We start from the raw sequence: 14669 nt of genomic DNA, 5'->3' as shown, positions 1-14669 counted from the left end.
TGGGTTCTAACAATTCAGTTTCTAATTTTGATTTCTCCACCTGGAAGCCAATTTTCTGGACACCACTGATTCTAGTCCAATCCCCTGCGATGCAGGAATCTCAGCTAAAGCATCCATGACAGATGACCATCCAACCTCTGCTTAAAAACCTCCAAGGAAGGAGAGTCCACCACCTCTCATGGGAGTCTGTTCCGCTGCTGAACAGCTCTCACTGTCAGAAAGTTTTTCCAAATGTTTAGTCAGAATCTCCTTTCTTACAACTTGAAGCCACTGGTTCGAGTCCTACCCTCCAGAGCAGGAGAAAACAAGCATGCTCCCTCCTCCATGTGACAGCCCTTGAGATATTTGAAGATGTCTATCATATCTCCTCTCAGTCTCCTCTTTTCTAGGCTAAACATACCCAGCTCCTTCAAGTGCTCCTCATAAGGCTTAGTTTCCAGACCCCAGATCATCTTGGTTGCCCTCCTCTAAACATGTTCCAGCTTGTCAACAGCCTCCTTAAATTGTGGTGCCCAGAATTGGACGCAGTATTCCAAGTGTGGTCTGACCAAGGCAGAATAGAGTGGTATTATTACTTCCCTCTGAATGACCTCCGAGAACTCGCATTCAGACTTCCAAATCAAAACAGAACTCAGAGAGAAGTTTGAACTTCTATACCATTTTATTTTTATGCTGCCTTTCCATATTTAAGAGCCCCTAAACTTCCCATGATAGCTGTCTACACTTCCTTGGGGAAGCCTAACTCACTTCTGACAGCTGCAGCTCTGGATAAATTCTGTAAAACCACCGGCTACAACAGGTTGCCATTTTCTAACATTACTGTATTTTTCTTGTTGGAAGTGGGAGAAAAAGTTCTTTAAATCTTAACCAAATAGTGAACCTTTCAGCGTTGTGTGGACTTTCTAATTAACTGACTTTCTAAAGAAATGCTTACATCCAGATAACATCACCATGTTATATGAATAACATTTTAGGTTCATAATCATCTACTTATATGTGTACATAGATAAAATTTATGTATCATAATCAATAAAAAATAAATAAAAATGATAAATAAATAAATAAATTGGAAGGCTGTGTGGAATAGAGGGGAGAAAGTGGAGCAATTCCGCTGAACATCTTCCATCTAAAACAGGGATGGGGACCCTCAGGCCTGGGAGCCAGATACGTCACTCCAAGTATCACTGTCTGCAAACCATGCAACCTCCCAAGCCACATCCCTCACCAGCCCTGCTTTGCATGCTCCTCATGTGTGTTTGCCTGGCTAGAATGTGTCCCTGAACTCTGATGAACTCCTTGCTTGTGAGGATGGAGGATATAATGAGTTAAGATAATTATAGGATAGAAAACAGAGGAAGATGGAAAGGAATTGCTGAAATAATTAACAGAAGTGGAATACAAAAAGGGAGGTGTGAGGAAGTCGTGGAAATAAGTGAATGAAAGATGGGATAATGAAATTGTTTGATTTATTTTATTGTTTTTGTTTTGTTTTGTTAGTTTAATGTATTGTATTGTATTGGGTTTTTTTTTAAGTGTTTAAATTTTTTGGAAAAGTAATAAATATTATTAAAAAAATAAAAAAAGAGGATGGAGGATAGAAAGGACCTTGTGAGTGTGAAGAAACTTAGCCTGCTGTATAAAGGTTCACATTTACTGCTCTTTCTGCGTTGGCCACACACCCTGCCCACGACTTCCACAGAGCTCCTGTGAGGTTGCCCAGAAAGGAGAGCGGCGCCTGGGAGGAACCAGCTCCCCACCTTTACACCAGCTCAGTTGGCAGAGCACGAGACTCTCAATCTGAAGGCAAAAAGTTTTGTGCATTGCAGGGGTGGACTAGAGAACCCTTGTGGGTCCCTTCCAACTCTATGATTCTGTGCACCAAGGTGACATATCAAAATGCAGTGCTTTGAGGCTTCCATGAGCTGGAGGAGAAATTCCACAAGGAAGCTCGGTTCCTTTAAGAGAGAAAAGAGGTCCGTCCAACCATCTTAGAAAATGAAGAAGTGTAACTAGACGAAAGCCTCACCCACTTTACCCAAATTGTAACTGCGATTTTGGAGGGAAACCACCAGTTCCCCTTTTGTTCCTAACCAAGTGGTGTTTTTAAATTATTATTTTAAGAGCTGCTCTGCAAATCTAGATGCAACCACTGTAGGAATCTTTCATAAACCTTCTGCAGTGTGAGATGAATCTTCATGTTCAAAACACAGCAGCCAGTCACTACTGGGAAGCGAAGTAGCAGCAGCAGCTAGGCTCACAAAACCAATTCTGTCCTACTCCAGTCCTGCTTTTGCTATCAGCCAGCAATGTGTCATGTGCGTCCAATGCTGGCACATCCCCAAATTGCAACATCATTCATATGATTGCAAGAGCTTGATGGGAGTTCATTCTTCTAACATCTTTTCAAGGACTTCACCGAAATCAAACATCTTAAGGAAGTGCCATGAAAAGAGGATCACCCAACAGCTCAACTGAAAGTCAGGTTCCTCTCCAGGCAAATGTCATCCCTAGCTAGCAGGACCAGTGGTCAGGGATGATGGGAATTGTAGTCCAAAAATAGCTGGAGGCCCCAATTTGGGAAACCTTGCTCTAGTCTAATATTATGTTAGTTCATCTGTCAGTCCTATGAACACCAAGCATCAGAAACAGAGCGCCAAAACAAGGTAAGCCAGCCTTGTAAATAAGGTAACAACTCCAGAACCTGAGACTGGTTGTGGGAGTGAAGAGGAGAAGATGAACTATGTGAGACACACACACATCCCCAAAAACATGCTTTTGTATCAGCAATTCAAACATTTCTTTTGAAATGTAGATCTGGAGCGTGGAACAGTAATTATTCAATTTCTCCCATGCACCAGCTACAGGATATATCTTTCTTTATATCACAATATTTCAAGCTCTAAATAATTCCCTTTCATGTGCAGCACTATGAAGGTCCTTCTCAGATTGAGTGTGCGTCTGCACTGATTTCTCCCGTCTATGAAGTACTGGGTTTCCCCCGGGCTTCCATTGTGTCAAGGCTAGCCCACAACCTGCAATGTGGAAATCTAAATCCCAGGATCAGATAAATGATGCACATCCCATAGGTTTTGCTTGTGGATTGACAGTGCGGTGAGCCAATTTTAGCGTTCAGGTTCTCACCGAAGACTTCAGCAAAGCAGCATAGGAGGAGGAGGAGAGACATCAGCTGGACCAGGAGATAGAAACACCAGAAGAAACAAGGGGAAGAGCTTCTAATTTCTAGAAATCTAATCTCTAGATCTCAGTAAGACATATTCTCAATCTGCACCATTAAGAATGCACAAGATTCTTAGTAGGGCCATTACCTTCACCTCACTGGACAAGCCTTTCCAGGAAAAAAAAGGGTCATTTCAGAGCCACCATATACATAAACCAATTTTAAATGCTTTTAAGAGGTACGTCTTTCCCCAGAAGTTTTGAAGCTCGTATCGTGATATCAGCTTCATATTTTTTGACCTGGCAATATATCACGAATCATGATGTGTGTTATGCAAAAATCACAACATGGGAAGAATTGTGAAGCCAGTCAATGCCTCTACATTGCTCCATCCTTATTTCAAACACTATGATATATCGGTACAGTGGTACCTTGGTTTTCGAATGTCTCAGAAGTAAAACGTTTTGATTTTCGAACGCCAAAAACCCGGAAGTAAATGCTTCTGTTTTCGAATGCACCTCGGAAGTTGAACGGCTTCCTCTGAGTCATCCCCTCCCCATTTTCTCTACTGAATTTGCAGACTGCCCTTTGAGCCTTGGTTTTCAAATGTTTTGGAAGTTGAATGGTCTTCCAGAGCAGATTATGTTCGAAAACAGAGGTACCACTGGATATTGCAGTGTTTAGCTGGTGATATATCACAATGTTGAAAACCAGATAACACCCAGCCCTACTGTTTGTCTCTAGATAGTTCCATCCTTATTTCAAGCATCGTGATATATCAGTATACTGTGATGTTTAGCTGGCGATACATCGCAATGTTGAAAACCAGATATCGCCCAGCCCTAACTGATAGAGCTCTTTTCGATCCAGAAACCTTTGGGGTAAAGCAGAGCGTGGGAAGGGTGCAGCCTTTGGCCTAATTTCAGGTGGGTGGAAGGAGTCCGAGGGAGGAAAGGAGTTTGGAGGGAGGGAAATGGGAGAGGGGACCTGAAACAGATGGAGTAATAGAAGGAGGCAGAGTGAAAGCTGCATGCAAATTATCAGTTCACATCTGTGGAAAGAGTGATCTGTCCCTTCCAATGCTGTCCACAGGGCAGCAGCACAGGCAGAGAGAAAGGAATGGGTGGCCCCACTCACTTTAGATTCTGGCCTCACTGCCAACACATAGACAAAATACCACCACCCCAAGAATGCAACCCTCAACAAAATAAAGGTTTCCCATCCCTGGTGTAAAGCAACAGAGGAGACGGCTGCAAAACCACCTCTGTTTCTAAGCGCCTGCCAGTAGAGCTTAAGGAACTCGGATGATGAGAGGGGTTTTCTAGCTTGGATGCAGGCGAGACATAGAGGTTTTCCTCAACAGCACCTGCCAAAACATGCATTCAATTCTACTGTACCTTAATGCAATGAGAATCCAAATGCTTTTGTTACTGCTAAATAATTCCCACATGCCACTTGCAATCTGCAGAGCCCTTTGTGGTCTGTCTGCTTCATTCATCCACCCTGTGTGTTATTATTTCACAAGTGAAATAACCAACTCTGACCAAACTCACTCTGACAAGTGAAAGAACCAACTCTGACCAAAATTTGGCTGGGCCGTGGCAGAGGTGGGACTTCCAATGCCGCTCTCCTAGGTGGAGAATCTTGTTTTAGTCCAAGGACCGCATTTCCTCCTGGGCAACCTTCCAGGGGCCGTATACCAGTGGTGGCAGGCTTGCCACTGACCTAACTCCCTGACTGCACACCACGACAACCAAATGCTAAGTCAGGGGCTTTTAATTCATTAAAAAGCAGAGCTGCCATGTGCTCGAGTGAGGGATGAGCCTTGCAATCTAATATGGAGGGTGTATGTTAGGGGGTGGGGAACCTTCTCCAGCTCAATGGCCACATTCTACTCTGGGCAACCTTTTCCGGGGGCCATATGCCCGTGATGGGCAAGGCCAGAGACAAAGCTGGGTAGAGCAAGCAATGTAAATGTTGCCTTCATACACACATTCACACACCCCATCTGCCCTCCATGTAGGCAAGCAACAGACATTATCAATATTCAACGACACATTTCCAGCAAGGCAAAAACATTCAAGGGGGGCCAGTGAATATGACATGTCTTGCAGAGAAGGGTGTGCTGGGGATCGTCCCAAGGGCCAGACAGAGAAACTTGGAAGGGTGAATTTACCCTAAGGCTGTAGTTCCCCACCTATGAAATTGTAAAGTGTTTCCCAGCTGGGTCTCCAGCTGTTTTTGGAATACAACTCCCATCATCCCTAGGTAGCAAGACCAGTGGTCAAGGATGGTGGGAATTGTAGCTGGAAACAAGTTTGGGAAACACGGATCTAATGATCTAAGAGCCAAATGCTGTCTAGTGGTTTTACCCTCCCAACCCCAAAAAACCTACCATACCTTTGCACTATATACAGTCTCAATGGCAAAATCTATCTTGCAAACTGAAGAGCTGTCAGCAGTTCCACAACTGTGATAAAAGTTGCCATGGATGTACTTCAAAGAACCAGCAATTCCCCATCCGCTGGCATCTTTAACACTTGGATGTTAAGTGACCCGCTACTGACAATAGCCCTGGTCCAAAATCAGCTGGGGGGGGGTGTAGTAAGGAGACAAATTTAAATAGGTTGTGACTGTGCTAAACACACCATGGTGTCCCTGGAGAAGCATGTTGTGTTTGCAGCAACAAGGAGGGCGCAGACGCCGCCTCTACAAAGCCAAACATTCTTTTTCGTCTTCAGGCCAAGCGGCTTCTATAAAGGAAACAGCAGTTCCTGGCTGGAGAGTTAGAAGAGCAACACATTCCAGCCTGTTCAGGAAAGGTTGCTAACAAAGCTAATTTGCATGCCACTGTTTACATATAAATATGCAAGTCTGATGAAACCGTCGCTGTTAAAGCTCACTTTTATTTTGAGGACACTGGGTAGGTGAGGACAATTTCTGTACAGAGGAAGGAAAGGAGAACAACTCAGGAGGAAGGAACTGGGCACTGGTAGTAGTCATCAACCGGTCTAAATCATTTGACAAACCTGCATGAGCAGCTGTTCCAAGTGTTCAGTTGGGCCTCAAAGTCCCAGTAAGGACCATGTTGCACTCTTAAATGCTTCAGGCAAGCCAGAAATAGCTCTTTAAAAGAGATTCCACAACTAGCAAGGGAGGCAGCTGTAGTTGCAATTGATATTGATATTCTTTGTCACCACTGCACACCAACATTAGCTTCCATAGAAAGATGTAGATAGTATCTTTAGAGCAGGAGTGGTACACTTTTGGACATCCAGATGGAGCTGATCTACAACTCCCATTTGTCCTGGCAAGCATGGCCAAGGGGCCAGAGATGATGGCAGCTGTGGTTCAGCAACACCTGGAGGGCCAAAAGTTTCCCCACACCTGACCCAGACCAAGGTTTTATGCTTTGGAAGCCAACACTGCCATCGTTTTCTTAGATCTAAACCCAGCTTTCTTAACCAAAGCCCTTAAAGTGGCCTGGGACAAAACACCAGGGATCTGTACTCCTGCATGCACTACCCATTTTCAGGGCCATAAGACAAGGTAGGCAGACTCCAGGCTTGTAGGATCTGGGTTTGCGGGGTGTGTGTGTGTGTGTGTGTGTGTGTTTTACTAGAACACCAACATCCACCAAGCAGAGACAAGGGCAAAATAGTGGCTATGGGGGTGGAGCCAGATGTAGAGTGGAGCTTGGAGTACAGCCTATTCCTTCCTGCATCCCACAAGTCACAGACTGCCAGACCTTGTATGTGCAACTGCAAATCTGTATCCCAGACCTGCTTTCTCCCCCAAATCAACAGATCAAAGACAGCCTTTCTGAATGTGAATGCTTTAATCTTAGGCTACTGCTGCTATAGGGGGGTCCTCCCAGGGACTGTTATCGATAGGAAACAACATAACGTGAGGCTGAGATTCTGCTTCTCACATGCTCCTTACAGTGCCCCAAGTGTAGTGGTAGCCCACGTGGTGCCCTCTAGATGTTGTTGGACTCCAGTTCCCATCATCCCTAGTCATGCCAGCTGGGGCTGATGGGAAGTGCAGTCCAACAAGACTTGATGTATCCAGGATTAAGTTTGCTTTGATCGCTTAAGCAGGCTTTCAACCTGTGGATAGCACAGAATAGCGGTAGCGGTTGGGACGGCACACGGGGAGAAGGGACTGACAGCTGAGTGCCACTTCCCTTCAAGATGTGCCAATTTAATGCATCCTTCAGATCTAATACATTCAACCTCAGCAGCTTTGCTGAGCAAAACGGTAAGAAACATGGTAGATTGATTTGATGTTGCTGTTTGCAGCTGAGAAAGGGCAACAGTTTGCAAAACGAAACAGACATTTAAAAGCTCCTCTTCTACTTATTAAAAACACATGTTCAAAGGGAGATTGCTCCCAGATGCTGACTTTTAACAAATGATCGGCATATTGATTGCCACTGGGCCCTGCTGCTGTATAATCAAAATATTGATTAACTATAGAATACAGCAAAAGTTTAAATGGAGAGGAAAGCCGTGTTTTGGCAAAAACTGTAGTGCTCCCTAGGAAATGTGCGTGTTGACAAGTGTTATTTCTTATTTCTTCAGAACCACCTTTAATAAATATTGCAAAACATCAACAGCTGAATACGCTGGGATGCCAAATCTCCATCTTGATATCCAAAGCGGCCTCTTAGCAGAGCAGGCTCCAGAAGGCTTTGAGTTCAGGGAGGGTTGCAGCTCCCTGAAGCAGCAAGGAAGAACAAGAAAATCAACAGCCCCCCAATGTTCACCCCTGAGCACACCATGACATGCGCTACCAAGAATCCACTGAGCAAAGACGCTGTCGGGATTGGATGCATTAGATCAGCACATCGGAAGGGAAGTCTTCACAGGCACACTCAACACACCAAATCCACAGAGACACTTGCCCTTGGTTACAGCAGGGAAAAGGTTCAAAACACTTTTGTTTACTGACTTGGAGAGGTCTGCTATATCAAGGATGAGCAATTCCTGCTCTTGGCCACCGTTTACTATCAACACCAGTGCAGAATGGAATGTTTTCTGCAGAACGTTTATTGCAATGGAAAAATATATAAAAAACCTTCCAAAACAATTTTCTACGGACAGTTACACCATTTCTAAAAATGAACTGTTTCATAAAATTAATTAATAACATAACGAATGGACACAACAGCGCTGCATTGCAGCGGAAACACTCATAAGTAGCAGGGGAGAGATTCAAGAGCAAAGCTGTGCTGTTTTCAGCGTGGGGCAGAGGTTAAAGAGGACCTGGGAGACCAGGGTTCAAATCCCCACTCCGCAAGGAAGCTCAGCGGGTGATCATGGAGACTAATCACCATCTCTCAGCCTAAACCGCCTCACAGGGTTGTCGCGAGGATAAAATGGGGAGGGGGAGAACCATGAATGCCACCTTGAGCTCCTTGCAGGAAAAGCGAGATATAAACGGAATAAAATTAAAATTAAAACAATCCAAAGAGAGGGGGGAATGAGAATATATTAGCAGCTCTCCTAGTTGTTTGGGGAGGGGTATAGGTTTTTCTTGGAGTGGGGCACAAAGGAAGGAGCATAGTTCAGTGTTTACAGCATGTGCTTTACATTCAGAAGGTCCCAGGTTCGTCCTTTTGTCTCCAGGTAGAGATTGCCGTCTGAAATCCTTGAGAGCCACTGCCAGTTGGTTTAGCAGCAGACACTGCTGAGCTAGATGAACTAAGGGCAGATCCATTACCATACACTTATAGGACATCCAAGGCACATTTAAAGCATGTGATTTCCCCCAAAGGATCCTGGGAACTGTGCTTTGTTAAGGGTACTGTGAACTGTAGCTCTGTGAGCCGGAAACGACACTTTCCAGGATTCTTTGGGGGAGGTCATGTGTTTTAAATGTGGATTCGGTGTGCTTTAAATGTATGGTGGGTGCATTGGCCATACTTATCTGATTCCGTATAAGGCGGCTTCTTCAAGTTCCTCATCTGGATAACTGGTTGTCGCCAAGGCCTCCCCTCCTGGGTGTTGTAAGTAAGGAAACTCCCAGGCTTGATGTAAGCAGCTCCCAGGCCCTCCTCAAGAGTGACTGTACCAATACCTCTGCACCCAACATAAGGAAGGACATAGTGAAAGTACAAGCTGTTCAACACTGGAACAGACCGTTTTGGAAGACCGTGGACTCTCCTTCACTAAGAGGTTTCCAAGCAGATGCTGGCTGGCCGACTATCAGAGGGACACAGCATCAGCAGATTACTTGAGCAGCAGGGGGTGGGCAAGGTGACCTGTGAGGGGCCTTTATGACTCTGAAGACGTAGAAAAATCTGGCTAAGATTGCCTGCGCTTGGCACTTCTGAGGAACCAGCTGCCGATTATATTAGATACTGAAATCTGGAAAAGTTTTATCATATCTGGCTCCAACTTATGTACTTTTGCTTTAAAAATTGAGGCTGATACTGCCCATCTTTGGGGGAAAAATAATGTGAATTATTAAAAGTGTTGGAGTGAACAATCTTTCTTCTGCCAAGGACCACATTCCTTCAGGAGCCAGTACCAAAAGTTTGTTCATTCCCTCTTTTGGATACCCTCTTCTCACCCTCCAGGAGGCAGCTTGCAAACGGACAAATCTCTCTTGCCAGAGGCTTTTGGAATGAGACCAAGTACTAGGCTGGCCAGTGGGGGTAAAAATGAGGCCAGGGCCACTGCACCTTTAACCATTGACTGGAAATAGCTCAGTCAGTAGCGCATGAGACTCTTTATGTCAAGGTTTGATGCCCACACTGGGCAACAGATTCCTACAGTGCAGGGGGTTGGACTAGATGACCCTCACGGTCCCTTCCAACTCTACTGTTCTGTGATTCTAAGGATGCAGACTAGGGAATTTCAACAGGTGTAATTGGCAGGGAAAGCAACAGGAACACAGAGTTTCCTTATCCTGAGCCAGACCATTCATTAGCTCAGCACAGCCTCCTACACTAACTGGCAGCAGTTCTCCAGAACGTTAGGCAGTTGTCTTTCCCCAGCTCCACCTGGAGATGCCAGGGACTGAACCTTCAAAGCAGCTGCTCTGCCTTCTGAGCTATGGTTATTCCCCCAAATGATTCGGCTGTGTTGTTCTGAGTCAGAAAAAGTGACCCATCTCATTCAGCATTGTCTACACTTTCTGATAGTGGCTCTCCAGGGTTTCATACAAGTCTTTCTCAGCCCTACCAGGAGATGCCGAGATGCATGTAGAGGAACCTTCTACATGCCACGCAGATGCTCTGTTACTGAGCTATGGTCCTTCCCACACAGCTCTCAGGGGGTGCCAAAAGCAGCCAGGGGAAAGTTTTCAGTCCCTTCTTTTTTCCTCTCTCTTAACATTTTTAAGGGAAGGGTCCCGTCTTACACTATTTGCAGATATTCAAATAGAAATGCTTTCAATAAAACCAGGAACAGCTTGAAAAGTGTACACTTTGTCGATTTCCAACACCACCACCACTGCCTTGCCCTCAATCAAATATTTCGTTTCAACTCTTTGACTATTGGAATAACTTTTTCTTTTAAAGATACAGGGCATTGGGACATTTTCCAGAGTTTTCTGGGAAATTTGCCAAGGCAAAGTTTTCCAGAAAACCCACATTGCTATCTGGGAAATGTGTGTGTTCTTGAAAAGGGGTGTGTGTGCGAGGGGGAACTAGCAACCCAGATGCAAATCTGCATTTCCCTAAAACTCTGAGCCAAGCTATACATCCTGGTAATAGTGGGTTTACAACTGCATGCTTAGATGTATGGCCAGTGCTTTCTTTCGGTTTGTTTGGTTTTTTAAGCAGCAACTAGGAAGTGCAATGAAGAGGGAGTGGCTTAACCCATTCCCCACAAACCATTTTCCCACTGTTTTCCCCCCATTCCCACCCCCGCCCCCCGGCAAAGTGCTAGTTTCAGCAGACAGCACCAATGTGTGCAACTAGCAGCTTCAACAGATAACATTTTCTGGTGATCAGGAGCTAATCCCCTACCTTGTAGATCTCATCTGGATTTCACCACTACTTGTTTGTTTCCTGAGGTTAGAGCATGGTGCTGATAGCGCCAAGGTTGCAGGTTTGATTCCCGTATGGGATGGCTGCCTATTTCCGCATTGCAGGGGGTTGGACTAGATGATCCCCAGGGTCCTTTCCAACGCTACAATCCTAAGAAAGCACTTGCCACACTTCTAAGGGCGCAACTGTAAACACATCCTTAATGAAACGTATAGTTTGGCCCTCACATGCATTTTGTAATGGTCCAGACATGGGGCTGTATCCAATGCAAGCCTTACTCAGAGTAGACCCATTGAAAATAATGGGCAATACCAACCTAGGTCCATTAATTTCACTGAGTTTACTCTGACAATAGCATAGTTGGATACAATCCTTGAGATCTAGTCGCCCACGTATGAGACAGAGAGTTCCCCCACTTTAAAAACTACCGTATTTGCCTGAATATAAGCCTCACTTTTCCCCCAAATTCCGACCGTGAAAAGTGAGAGTGTGGCTTAAATTTGCGAACTTACAAAAATAGGCTTTTCCGATATCTCTCCTGAAACAGACATATGGTAAAATGGAATGAGTGTGAATGCCTGCGGAATTTTAAGGGAGTGGCTTATATTCGGGTATTGTCTTTTTTTCTTTTCCCCCCTTCAATTTTAAAGGTGCAGCTTATATTCAGGCCAATACGGCATTTATTATGTTTCTATCTCACCTTTCCTTCAAAGAGCCCAAGGTAATGCATATGGTTCTCTACTCCCCCATTTTATCCTCACAACAACCCTGGGAGATAGGCTAGGCTGAGAGATGGGGACTGGCCCAAGGCCACCTGGGGAGGCGTATGGTTGACCAGGGCCCCACTCAGCTGCCTTAAGCAAGCCTCAGCTTCTCCCCAGTCCCATTTGTTTTATCAGGATTAACTCTGCATGCCTGCTTTAGCTTCCTGCAGAAGCGAATGTACATAACTCTGAATGCACAAAGTGCCGCATAACTGCCAAGCATTGTTCTTGGCCACCCACATGCTCACCGTTGAAAAACAAAACACCTTGTACCTTGAACTCAAGGCCCTCAAGATGACAGCATCTCACATTCCAGCGCCACGGGTTCAGCAGCCCCTAAGAGAGACCCACTTCACAGAACTCTAGCTAGTTCTGCCTAAAAAGCTACTTCATAGCAGTCAACACGGAAAAAGCAGCAAGCAAGTCCGGCACAGCTTTTAACAGCCCCCATTGTGCTACTGCCGAAATCCCAGATGCCTTTGACCACCCCTTGATTGTCACTTAGCAGCAACCATTCCATGAGGAATCCCGAACTGTTTCCATTTCAGCTGGTAATGGCGAGAGCTGCACCTTTAAGACCTGATGCTTGAGCTTGCCCTTTTCCTCTGCCCTTCCTACCCCTTTTTCCTTATGTGCCATGTCTTTTAGATAACAAGCCAGAGGGCAGAGACCGTCTTATTACTGTCCCTTGTAATAAGAGCCTTCTTGGCTAAAGAGCAGGGTAAAAAGGCTATAAATAAAATGCAAGTTGTCTTCATTGTGTGGTATTTCATCATCCCTGGGATAAATCAAACACCAGTGATTTGCAGCATTATTTAATGTGGATATTCTCAACTACAACACATTGGATTTCCTTTATTCTTCTCTCTGCCGTCCCGCCTTTACTTCTTTTGAACCTTTCTTCAGTTCCTGCATATGCTTGCAGAATGCGAAAGTCCGTATATGTGTCTACTACAACCACAAATTGCTTAATATGTGACTTTAAAGACGCAGTACTGTACACAGGGACGCGGGTGGCGCTGTGGGTAAAACCTCAGCGCCTAGGACTTGCCGATCGCATGGTCGGCGGTTCGAATCCCCGCGGCGGGCTGCGCTCCCGTCGTTCGGTCCCAGCGCCTGCCAACCTAGCAGTTCGAAAGCACCTCCGGGTGCAAGTAGATAAATAGGGACCGCTTACCAGCGGGAAGGTAAACGGCGTTCCGTGTGCTGCGCTGGCTCGCCAGATGCAGCTTGTCACGTGACCCGGAAGTGTCTGCGGACAGCGCTGGCTCCCGGCCTATAGAGTGAGATGAGCGCACAACCCTAGAGTCTGGCAAGACTGGCCCGTACAGGCAGGGGTACCTTTACCTTTACCTTTACTGAACACATTTAGGAAACTACCATGACATTTGAGGTGGAGATTGGTGGAGATGAGGAGGTGAGAGATGTGGGAAATTGAGGCGCAATGCTATATGTCCTGTTATCACCAAGTGTGCAACTAGGGAGAGGGAATTCTTCTACTGTGAAAATCTTAAAACTTTTCTACAAATAAACAAAGGTGTTCTGGGGAGTGGGTGGGAATCCAGTGCAACTAATAGTATAACAGAGAGGTTTAAGAGTTTCCATTGGAACGAAGCTAACACAACCAGACTGTTAATCTACCAGCATCCAGCATTAACACTGCTTGATAGGAAGGACAACTTTTCATTCATTCTCCGAAGCTTCCTGACTTGCAATCACAACACAGCTAAGGGAGCATTTCCCCCTCTCCTCCCCACTACCTCCTAAGGCTGAGCTGCGCAGATCTTTACAGAAGCAGATACATACCCTGTTCTTCCTGGCAGGGTATTCCAAGGGTGCCTCTTCTCTCGCAGTGAGTGCATAGACCATGAGCCCAACAGCAGTGGTCACAAGTCTTCAAAACACGGCTGGGCATTCATGAAGTCCAGAACCTACGATTTCAAAATAGTTACTTTTATTTTTTGAAAAGGAGAGATAGTATAGGTTTTCAGTTACAGGTAAAAATCTGGGAAAGATGTCCTGTCCAGTGGTTAAGATCCTAATCTTATCCACCCAGCATTGATGGTACGCACCCACCCACCCGCCTTCCTTGTTGATTATTACCCTTCCATCCAGACTGTTAAAACTCTTGCCAGTTTTTAATGCATATCAGCAGTGAAGCATCCAAAACGGAATGTCTAGTTGCCATTTGGGGCTTGATGGTTTGTAAGTCATATTTTTCAATATGACCTTTTGGCTCCTGAAATTCATTCTGATGGTGCAGATAAAATAGATCAGGTACAATTCTACAAGATGTGTTGCTGGTGTGTGAAAACTGTTAAGATCCAAGGATCCCCACGCATGCAGCTCCAGATGGTGGAGATGTCAGGTGCCATTCTGACGCCCGGGCATCTTCACTTGGTCGCAAGTGGCCAATAGCCAGGTGCAAAACGCGTTTGGCAACTTTTGAATGCTGCCTATGTGACAACTATATTACAATTAAAATTCTTACTACTATTGAAGGCTCAAAATATCAACATTTGTAAAGATAAAATAAAGGCAGCCTGTACATCTGATGCTACAGAGAACGTCTAAATCCAAACATCACTTTTTAGCACTGTTACATCACACATAACAGTGCTAAAAAGTGATGTTTGTTGGGCCATGCTTTGGTCTTCATGCTAAAGCTTAAAGTGGGGCAGGGAGAAGCGTTAGCTTGGAGCATTGGAAATCTCATGGTCTCCAGAGC

At 45.2% G+C, this 14669-nt stretch overlaps 1 protein-coding gene across 2 annotated transcripts in view; it reads right to left on the bottom strand.

Annotated features, from left to right (window-relative positions):
- DCUN1D3 (defective in cullin neddylation 1 domain containing 3) overlaps positions 1-14669 on the bottom strand; it is a 37821-nt gene that overhangs the window by 18969 nt on the left and 4183 nt on the right. For both annotated transcript variants that reach the window (XM_080981245.1, XM_080981246.1), the window contains exon 2: positions 13748-13872. The gene's annotated coding sequence lies outside the window, so the exon portion shown is untranslated. The remainder of the gene's footprint in view (positions 1-13747; positions 13873-14669) is intronic.

Source organism: Podarcis pityusensis, assembly GCF_964106645.2.
Source record: "Podarcis pityusensis genome assembly, chromosome: 14".
Lineage (NCBI taxonomy): Eukaryota > Metazoa > Chordata > Lepidosauria > Squamata > Lacertidae > Podarcis > Podarcis pityusensis.
The sequence above is the reverse complement of the archived record's forward strand: the minus strand, read 5'-3'. Positions and strand labels throughout refer to the sequence as shown.